A 10897-nucleotide genomic window follows, 5' to 3' on the forward strand; every position below is an offset into this window, starting at 1 on the left:
TTATAGGGTCAGCTACAAATTGAAGTGGACAGCTGAGAGACGATGCTCTTGCAAACAGAAAAAATGTGACATATATTTTCCCTTATTGCAGAGACAAATTTTAGTTATGCTTTCAAACTGCCTGAGCAGTATCCAAAGGACTAGAAGTTCAAAATATTGTTACCAACAAACCCCGAGGGCCGCCTGCACCCACCCGAAGCTCTCTGATGAGACTCAACCTCTTGGGTCAGACACCAACCTGGAGCAGATCACAGAATGCACTGTTTGCTTTCCCAACTGCACACATCCATCGGCCATGGGGCCTGCAGCCACTGCTGTTCCAGAAGCTCATGATTCTAACAGAAGTTTCCTGGGGGCTTCTGAATATGAAGGGAAAAGGCAAAAAGAGCAGGAAAGCTGGCAGCGCCTCACTCACTCACTTGGCACATCTGATTACTACTTCCACCCCAGCTTTCCTGGAAAGGCTAGCACTGTGCCAGGTGCCTGTGTATGGATGGGCCGGGTGATGCTCAGGGGTGTGACGCACTTAGAAACTGAACCAGCAAGTGCTGCCCAAGCATTTGGTGAGAAGTTTCACTGAGGAGTGGGGCATTTTTAAAGCTATTTAGCAAAATCTGTGCCCAACTCGGACCCTGCTTCAGAGTGTTCACCCAAAGAGCAGGTCACTGAACATGCTCTGCCATCCAGGGGCTGCAGCCTGGGCTCAGGCCACACTGAGCCATGCGTGCTCCCTGTGGCAGAGGGGGCCTTGACAGAATCGATCTGTGACTAGGGTTGCAGAGGGAGGCCTGGCAGCTGCTCCCAGGTCGTGGAAACTGCTTGCCAGTCTGGTGCATTTAAAGGTTCAAAGTCTGGCTGGGAATGGGATGCAATGGGCATGACCACAGCCAGCAAGGATGAGGACCACTTAGAGGGTCCCCTACGTGTCCCATTGTCATAGGACCCTGAATGACAGCCAATGTCATAGGCTGAAGAGCCGAGGTGGGCCCTACACGAGGGATGCGCCAAGGCCCATCAGGCCTAAGGCACTCAGATGTCACCCCCTGACCGGGTGGCGATTCTAGGCGCTGTGTCCTCAGGGTCCCTCCTTTGGCAAGACCAGCCTCACTCCCTACCCCTCACTCAGGCAGGTGAAGCTGAGCATCTCACCCCAGGCTGTTCTAACCCTGGGCAGGCTCACTTGGCCTTCAGGGTGTGGTCATGAGTCAGAGGGGGTGGATGCAGGCCCTGAAGAGGCTCAGAGGCCTCAGGTGGGCTGCCTGGTGCCTCGGAGCCCCATCCACATAACAGTGATGGTTCTATTGCCTGCTGTCTGGATTTCAGCCTAGCTAACATCTACTACCAGTGTCTGAAACGTGCTGGAAGCTCTGAAGACAAGAAGCTTGCCCTCGTGAAGAGGATGAAATACTAAATGTGGAAAATGCTCGGTTAGCTTCAGAATGCAGCACAAATGCCACAGGCCCTGTGAGCTCACTGTCCCCGGACAGCTGGCCGGGTCAAGCCCTCCCCGGGTCCGTCCCCAGGCTCTGTCTTCACCATGGCCTCACTTCCCCATTCTGGAGCTCTTGGCACAGGGACACCCCATCTCCATACTCTATCAACCAAACCAGCTCCAGTTGCTTTCAACGGCCATGTCCCCCAGAAGTGACAGCCTCAGTTACTGTAGCCATTCCTAATGTGACATGTTTCCTAAGGATCTGTTCATCATCCAGACTTGCTTGCTTCCTGCTTTTTTCTTTATCTTCCTTTAGTTCTTAATTCAGTAATGTTCTCAAAAAGGATCCCACGGGTCTTCGCTGAGCTCCAGGAGGAAAGGGAGGGGCCATGTGTGCCCGCCAGGTTAAAACATAAAGGACTCAGCAAGGAGCTGGCGCGGGAGGGGGGTGGGGTTACACTGCAAACTTCCGGGGACAGACAAGGAGAACCTCCTCCAACGGTTTTATTCAAGCCTCAGTTTCCCGTGTTTTCGGGGAGGAAGGCCCCCCTCAACCCAAGCACATCAGCCTATGGTTGCCCCCTCAACAACCTCTGCTTTGCTGCAGCTGAGGACCAAGGATGGACGGCACCAGCGGGGCAGCGTGGGCCATGGGGCAGACGAGCTCCAGCACGGGCAGAACCCCAGACCTGCTCTCATCTACCTTGTTCATTCGCAGGCCCTGATTTCGCTCACAGGCCAGGGCAGAGAGAAAATAATTACATTTTCCATGGTGGTACACAAGTAATGTTAATTCCAGTTAGGCTTTTCTCTTTAACTGAACACATTTACTTACACATTGGCTAAGTTTCTAAATCATTTCTCAAAAATAAACCAGGGAATTCTTCACTGATTTGCCCTAGCGGTGGAGAAAGAGTGAGTTTTCAGTTGGGGCCCCAGAGGACGCCACAATCTACCCAGTAGGATCAGAGAGGGGCAGGGATTTCACACTGAGGTACCACCCTGAAATGTATGCTGCAAAGAGGACAGACACCCAGAAAGGCCTGAGCTATCAAACCCCCGAGGCATGAAAGGAAGGCTATCGCTAGCATGTAGACTCCAGAAACAACAGCCCTGGGCCACATGTCCAGGGCACTGGCCCACAAGGTCACCTCATGGGGTCTCATTCTCCCCAACATTGTTGTGAGCAAAGATGAGGAGGCTGGAAGAGCAGGGGATGGGGGCAGGTATGCGGAGTGGGTGGCCCTCATTCATGTTTCTTTTCCTGAATTTCCTTGCAGTGACTGAGCGGGTTTGTTCCCATGGTCACAAGTGAGACCAGGCCTTGGTCTCTGAGCACATGTGCTGCCGTGTTTGTGTTCTGCTAGATTTGCTCCCCTCCTCCACCCCTGTACCCCAGTCTGCTCTCTGCACTGTTAGGGGAGCAGAGAAGGACATGTGCCTCTGCTTTGTGCTTTACTCCCTCTTCCGTGCTTGCTGTGCAAGAACAAAACATAAACCTGACCCTGTCACCTCTGAAGCCTGCATGCCTACAAGTGCAGAGCAGAAACTGCAGCATGGCTCCCAGCTCCAGAAAACACGCCCGCCCCATCTCTCCTGCCTAGCTTCCCTCCCTGTCCAGTCTCCCCCACCCGACAGGTAGACTGAGTCATGGGCCCCAGCCTCTGCAGTGACTTGTGGCATTCCTAGGAGAGGCTGATTCAAGGATTCAAGGGCCATGATGAGGTGCCGCCCTTGCTTTTTCTCTGCCCAAGATAGGTGGGGTGCATCTGCACCCAGGGCGCTCCTTCAGCTGGGTCCCAGAAGGAAGTGGTCATGCGCAGAGCCGCATCTGGGCCCCGCGGACGTGGAAATGAGCCTCTGCTTCTGTTGTATAAGCCTTTGTTATCTGGTGTTATAAACCACTGGGACCGAGTGCTTTGTCCCTGCAGCACAACCCAGCGGAGGTGGCTGATACACACAGCAATTTACCTGCTTTCCCCAACTGGCCACTGGCTTCCACAGGCCTGCTGTCCTTGCGTTTGCTGGGATGACTCCCTCCCTGCTCCACCTAACTGAGCCCCACCTAACCCTGCGGCCCAATTCCAAGCCCTCCGTGCCTCGGCGACAGCCCAATGCCCCCGAATGGACCCCCAACGGTTTGGAGGCCCTGGCACGGCTTCATTCACCATGTGGATGACAGCTGTCTCTTGCCCCAAATTTGGGGTCCCTGAAGGGGGACTGGATCTTATTTACTATTACTAGTGACCAATAATAACACATAACATAGAATCTACCATCTCGATCATTCTGAAGTGTACACTTCAGCAGTGTTAAGTGTATTCACATGTTGTGAAACGTCCCCAGGATGTTTCTGTCTTGCAAATCTGAAACTCTGTCCCCATTAACCACCAACTCCTCCTGACCCTCCGCAGTCTCTGACATCTACTTTTCTACTTTCTCTCCCTGGGGACTCGACTACTCCAGGCGCCTCATATGAGTGGGATCACACGGTGTTTGTCTTTTTGTGACTGGCTTATTTCACTAAGCATCGCGTGCTCAAGGTCCATCTAATGCTACTGTTTTAAAGTCTATGGGTTTCCCACCATGAAATAACCAATTCTTATAGTATGTAGCACTTGTACCCTGGTAAGTCTCACTATGTTCCCAGATTTCACAACTGTGAGATGACAAAATGTTATATGGCGCCATCTTGTATGGCTTCCAACATTTCGGGTTAAGTTGGTCATATTGCCTGACATAGTTCTATCAACTAGCTTCAAATACCATTCATTTTTCCATCACAGTTAAGCATTCTGCACATTCTTTTTAATCTTCTGCACCCCTGAGGTGCACTTTCTAACTCACCCTGGCCTGAGTAGGTGTCTTTGCAAGCCCATGTGCGCGTCCAAAACAGCAGGGTCTCAATCGTGGTTTATTAACATACCTGTGGGCATGGTTACCCCGATCCAGAGCTGCTTGTGTTCTCCCATTAACAACACTTAACACTGCTTCACTAGTTGTTTCCAAAATGCTCTGTGGGGGAAAAAAAATTTGAGCACTGCTTATAAAGACCTCAAAAATTTGGCAAAGTAACATTATTTCATTCGGAAAATCACAGTTGGCCCCTACTACGTGCCAGGCTCTGCGCTGGGCTCCAGAGAACCAGCAGCGAAGAGAGCAGACAAGCCCCTCTTTTCATGTTCTTGGGGATGTCAGGGAGGCCTGTTGGCTGCAGCTGCACGCATGGGCGCCAAAAAAGCAGGGAGGTGATGTGCGAGTTAGGGAGGTCAGATGGGGTCTTCAGACCACAGGGACTCTGAATTTCATTCTGAGTGAGATGGAGGTTTGAGCACAAAAGTGGCATAATCTGACCTATGTTTTGGAGGCATTAGTCTGGCTGCTATATTGAAAAATGATTGTGGGAGGCAAGAGTCTCAAGGAAGCCTTTTCTGAATTGGTTCTCCAATCTGATTGGAGTTAAAGACACTAATGGCTCTATTTCTGGTAGTAAGAGAGCACTGATGGTCCATGATGCGATGTGGCAATAGAGATGTGCAAAACATCACCACTGGATACCCCTAATCAAATACTTACTAGAGGCAAGGCGCCTCAGAACACTTCTGTCAAACCAGCGAGTACAGTGAGACTGGCTGGTTGTCCGTAACAGCACTGGACAAAGCAGGTAAGGAAAGGGGGAGCTCAGGGATGGGATTCCCAGCTCAGGCGCTGCATAAATGATCTATGTCTGCCCCAATGAAATCCTCTCTCCTGTAGCCGCAGGGCTGAGACTGCTGAAAATCAAACCCAGAGGCTCATCCTTGGGGTATGCAGCCATGAGGGAAAGAATGCGGGCACTGGAAGCTGGGGGAGGCACACATTTCCCCCTGGAGCATCCCAGGGGGTGACCCGGCCCATCCTGATTTTGGCCCAGGGAAACTGATCATACAGAATACATTTCTGCGGCATTAAACCACCTGGATTGTAGTGATTTGTTACAGCAGCCCTGGGAAGCCAGACCAGGGCCACTGGATCAGACATGGTGGCCACGATGAGGGGGTAGTGGCGGAGCCAATGAGGAGGAGTCAGTTCTGGACACCTGTAGAAGCCAAAAGCTAGGATAGGCTGCTGGACTGGAAGCAGGATTGAGCAGAAGGAACTCAAAGATAAACCAAGGGTTGGCCTGGGCAGGTTCAAGGCTTGGGTAGGGGTAGGGGCGTTGAGGGGCAGGCACCGGGCACCTGGAGCAGACCAGTGCCATGATGCTTTATTGAGCAGCTTCCTGCGAAAAAAACACAATTCCCGGGCTAAAACAGCAAGGAGGAGCAGGAGGAGGGGGGAGGGGTGTCTTAGACCTTTCCCAGACTTGCCACCTCACTGTCCCCCACACACAAAGCCCTGGCCCTCAGACAGTGATCTCCTATAGATATGTATTAAAAAGTAGCCACCATCCTCAGATTAGGGGCCTAAGCTTCGTTTTGCCTCTTGACATAATTTTCACGGGAAGTAGTTTCAGTCGATTAAATAAGTTGGGACTTAATAACCAACAGCCCTTCCCCCTCTCTAGGACCAAAGGCCGCTCCCCTCTCTGAGAGTGCTCCCTGAACTGTCTGCGTTGCTCTCTACCTGCAGGCCTCTCGCACTGTGACTGCAGGACACAAGATGTTTCAGCTCCCCAGAGAAAACCACACCAAGCTGTAGAGAAGGCCAAGGCGAAAGCTGACAGATACCGGGAACTCTGGCCCTCTGCACCCCCACCCGCCCCCCAGTGTGGGCGGCACAGGGGAGCCCATGCCACCTGCCAGTCTGCACGTGAGTAGGGGAGGGTCCTGCCCTTTCTCGAGGATATTAAACGCCAGATTGAGGCAGCTTCCCTTCCTGAGAGCCCTGGAAGGGGCCAGTGAGCTGCTGCCGGTGAGCAGCCAGAGGGAAAGGGAGCGGGGATGGAGCCAGGAGTCCTGGCCACGATGGAATCCCTGCTGCCACCAGCTCCTGGGCCTCCCCTTAAAGCTCCATCTGCAGTTCCCAGAGTCCAGAGTCCTTTCCAGAAATTCTACTCTTGAGCTGAAGTCAGTCTCTAATAATGCAATTTTAAAGCCAAGGACTTCATTTCCAACTCTAGTTACTTACATGAAATATCCAGAGTAAGCAAGTCCATAGAGACAGCAGATTAGCTGTTGCCAGATTAGCTGTTGGAAGAAACACGCTTAATGGGATTGGTGTTTCCTTTTGGGGGGACAAAAAAGCTCTGGAACTAGATAGTGGTAACGATAGCACAACAGTGTGAATGTACTAAATGCCACTGAATTGCACACTTTAAAACGGTTTAAATAGTAAAAAAAAAAAAAAAAAGGGAAAAAGAACAGGAAAAAAGCCATGTTTCATATTAAATAAGAACACTGGCTATGGGAATCTTAATAAACCCTCTGAGAATTATACAGTTCTTATTACATCTAAGCAAGATTACAGCCTCGTAAATTTAGCACAAGTCTTTTAATCTATCCCCGCCTATCTTTCAACTTCACTTCCGTCCTTCACCCACCACATATTTCACTAACACCATTTATTTACTACTTGTAGATCCTCCAAAACATCATGCTACTTTTTGCACATAATGCCTTTTCTGAGTTCTTCTGTGACCTAACCCTGGATCAGCACAGTGGCTCCTGGAAAGGTGCTCCATGCCACCCAGCCAGGCTTCATACTCTCAGGCACGCAGCCGGGCACTGTGCAGCCCCAGGGCAGAGGCCCTGACAGGACAGCATTCACCATGAGCTCTGTGCTTTCCTCCCTCCCTAGGCCATGAGCTCCTGGAGGGCAGACCCTTGTCATTGTCACTCTCAGGATCTGTGGGCCTCCATTGTACAGAGTGTACGTGCATCTGTGCTGGTTTCTGAATCAACACACAGAAAGCCAGTGCTCCGCATCAGCTGGTGCTCAAGCTCAGAACTAGTGAGTTTCTTACCTTCAGGATACAATAAGGATGCTTGTGTTTTCAACAGAAACAGAACTCAGAAAGTGGAGGCCCACAGGCAATGCTGTGCTGCACAGGCCCAAGTGGATGGGGCCGGGCTCCGCAGACCGCCGTCAGGAGTCTGCAGCATTAAGACCACTCAGGAAGCGAGGGCTGAGTGTCCCTAACGTCTGACCACAGGGAGCCGCCATAGGAAATAACACTGTCAGCCTTCAAACACACAGACAAAGGGAGAATTCCACTTTTTCTTTTTCTTTTGGTCTTCCATGTGCAGCTCATACTTCCGAGAAAAGAGTAATATAGTGCATCCAGGAAAATGGAGCTCCACTCGATGCACTTCAGGAAGTAACATTCTAGAGAGTTTGTCAAACTGGCTAAAGGTATGCATTTGGGTAACTGGGTAAAGGGTGGAATTTGGGGGGGGTGGGAAGTGGCAGTGCATGTGCTTTGTGTTAGAGAGCACGACCCGCCTCAGGATGCGAGTGTCTCTCCAGGAAGGGACATTAGGTCAAGGAACTCTCAAGAAGAACCTCAGAAAAATTTGTCTAGGTAGCTACAAAGGTATAAAAGTATACTTACAAAGGTTGAATTCTACATTTATACACATTTTATATTTACAGCACCCATCAAATTATACCAATATATCACAAAATAATTCAGCAAGTGCAACTTTAAAAAACTGTTTGTCTTTGAAAAGCTTGAAATGTCTAGACACCTTCTGGTTGTCAGCAGGGGCCACACATCCCAGCTCACCTGGGAAAGCCCTGACCGCGTGCCTCCCACTCTCTGAAGCCTGCGGGCCCAGCAATAGTTTACACAGCACGCTCTCCCTGGATAGGAAGGGTTTTCCGACCAGGACTAAAGAGTTGTTAGCAGACTAGGTTGTTGGAACAGTTGTGCTAAAGGCAAACTTGAAGAAGCCCAAAACAGAGAACCCCAAGAGAACAACAGACAATGGGGGAGGACGCATTCAGGCTGGTCATCGAGACGGCACTGTGCGGGGAGGGGTAGCCATCCACGCTCCTCTTTGACATTGCAACACTTGCACGCCTGAACCACAGGCCCCGTGGCTGCAGGGGGCAGTGATGACTACTGTGGAAATGTTATTAAAGGTACCAAATGTTTTTGATCCAGTATTAACGAAAATTCAATTCAGATCAGGGGCCACAAGCTTCAACGGGAGCAACAGTTTTTAAGAGAACAGGAAACTCTGAGAATGGAAAGCACTAACCCAGCCCATATCGTTTTGTCCGGAAGACAAGAAAGAAGGCCAGGGGGGTGTTTGCCATCACTACCCGAAAGACCCTGGAATGTACTGAGAGTCAGCGCGGGTGAGGGCCGGCTCAGGCACGCCTGTGCCGTCTGTCCTGTCATCCTAAGCCCAAGACCTGTTTCCAGGGAGTTGTTCCTCATCTTCTACCCAAACCACGGCAGTTTGTTCTATAGCCTGAACTGGGATACTTACTTGCAGTAAGAAATGTGTTTAGTATCAGACTTCTCCTTATTGGAAAATAAATATAATCTTCGAATTTAACAATAAAAAAGAGGGGCTGGCCCGGTGGCGCAGCAGTTAAGTGTGCACACTCCACTTCAGCGGCCCAGGGTTCTCCGGTTCAGATCCAGGGTGAGGACATGGCACTGCTTGGCATGCCATGCTGTGGCAGGCGTCCCACATATAAAGTAGAGGAAGATGAGCACAGATGCTAGCTCAGGGCCAGGCTTCCTCAGCAAAAAGAGGAGCACTGGCAGCAGATGTTAGCTCAGGGTTAATCTTCCTCAAAAACAATAAATAATAAATAATAAAAAGAAAAAAGAAACTTCACTTACTCATTTTATGTTTGTCCTAGAAAGCTGAATTTTCTTATTAACCCTATATGTAACATTTAACCTACTATGACTTTTACCTAATTTTGTTATAATCAACTCCACCAATAGAAAATACTCTTTGTATCCTGCTGAAGTTAGAGAGCCATCTCTGTATTTCCCCTTGCAGCAGAAGCAGTTTACAAACTCCACGCAGAATCTCAACCTTGCACAACCCTATGGTACGACAACACCTAACTATCAAACGGGTCCAGGGCCTTGGTTCACAGGCCCAAGTGGCCAGCACTTGACCATATTTGACCCTGGCTTGGTCCTACTCCACCAGGGTTCTTGGGGGCAAAATTGTCAGGTGCATGTAGCAATGAGCTCAAGGTTGACTGCAAGCACAGAACCACGGAGATCCCCATGGCACAATCAGCAGGACCAAGCCTTTTGGGACACGATGGCTGAACTCTTATGGCATCTGTTGTGAAGAAAGCAGAGCTTCTGGGCTGGCCGCACAGGAGAGTCACCTGGGCAGGTGCGGGGAGTAGGAAGAGGTAGGTAAGGAGCACACCTCTCGGGACAAGCCAGGCTGACTTTATTAGCATCCTCAGAGGCAGGCATGGGGCACCGTTTGTTCATTAAACGATTTTGTGTGGCAGCTCTGCAGCGGTGCAAGAAGCTGAGGTCACTTATGTCTGGAGGCAGGAGGGGAAGGTGGCTGAGAACCTTGGGCAAGTCTGCGTGTGGCTATGGACCCTGTGTAATATGGGGAACAAGTAATCTCACCTAAAATCAAACCTGTCCCGACCTCCTGCTCTTAGATTATTAGAAATCCATCTTTGCCAACATCGTTTCTTGTTAACCTGAACACACCCCTTTGAACTCTCCTTTCCCAAAGCGGCAGCTGAGCGTGGAAGCTCCAGACAGAAACACGATGGGCTGAGAGGATGTTAGCTTTCAGACACAAAGGCCGTCTGAGGCACTGTGAGCCTAGGGAAGGGCATGCGATGTGACCTCCTTGAGGAACACTGCAATCGAACTGCAGGATGACCTCTGCCAAGGCTGTGGAGGTTCCAGGAGCTTCTGGAGAACAGGCTCCTTTGAAGTAGAACATCAAATGCAAGACTCTGGGCTGACTGCATTTGTCTGTTTGGAGTCAGAGCTCACTCTCAGCAAAAAGCACGTCACACATGGGTCGTTTTGTGCTGCAGGCACCGCACCGCACTTACTCGCTAAGACACTTCCTTGCTTCTCTTCTTGCACCACGGAGATACCTGCCCCCTTCCCAGCCCTTCACAGCCCCACCTCCCTCCGTTGGCCATTCTGATAACCAGACCTAAGTGCTCATACCTCTGAGTAGCCCAGTCTTATCCACAGAGGCCTACAAAGAGCCCCTCATGGAAAAATAACAGGGTTTCTGTCCTTCGGGCAGCTGCAGGAAGCCTTGCTGAGGTGGAGCCCTCTGGGGTGCATCCTATCAGCGCGCCCTGTCTCCGGACAGTATCCAGGTTTGTCACAACAAAATCAAGGTTTTACAGCTTAACCTTGCTTCACTGACACAACACACGTAATAGGAAACCATGTCTGATCCACCACTGCAGAACCCTGGAGGCTTTCCTGCTCTGCGCTGGACACGTATGTGCGCTGTTTTGGGAGGAAAAACTTGATTTCCCCAACATGGAAGTGCTCGCGCTCAGGAA

Source organism: Equus quagga, chromosome 8 (assembly GCF_021613505.1).
Source record: "Equus quagga isolate Etosha38 chromosome 8, UCLA_HA_Equagga_1.0, whole genome shotgun sequence".
In the NCBI taxonomy this organism is placed as follows: domain Eukaryota; kingdom Metazoa; phylum Chordata; class Mammalia; order Perissodactyla; family Equidae; genus Equus; species Equus quagga.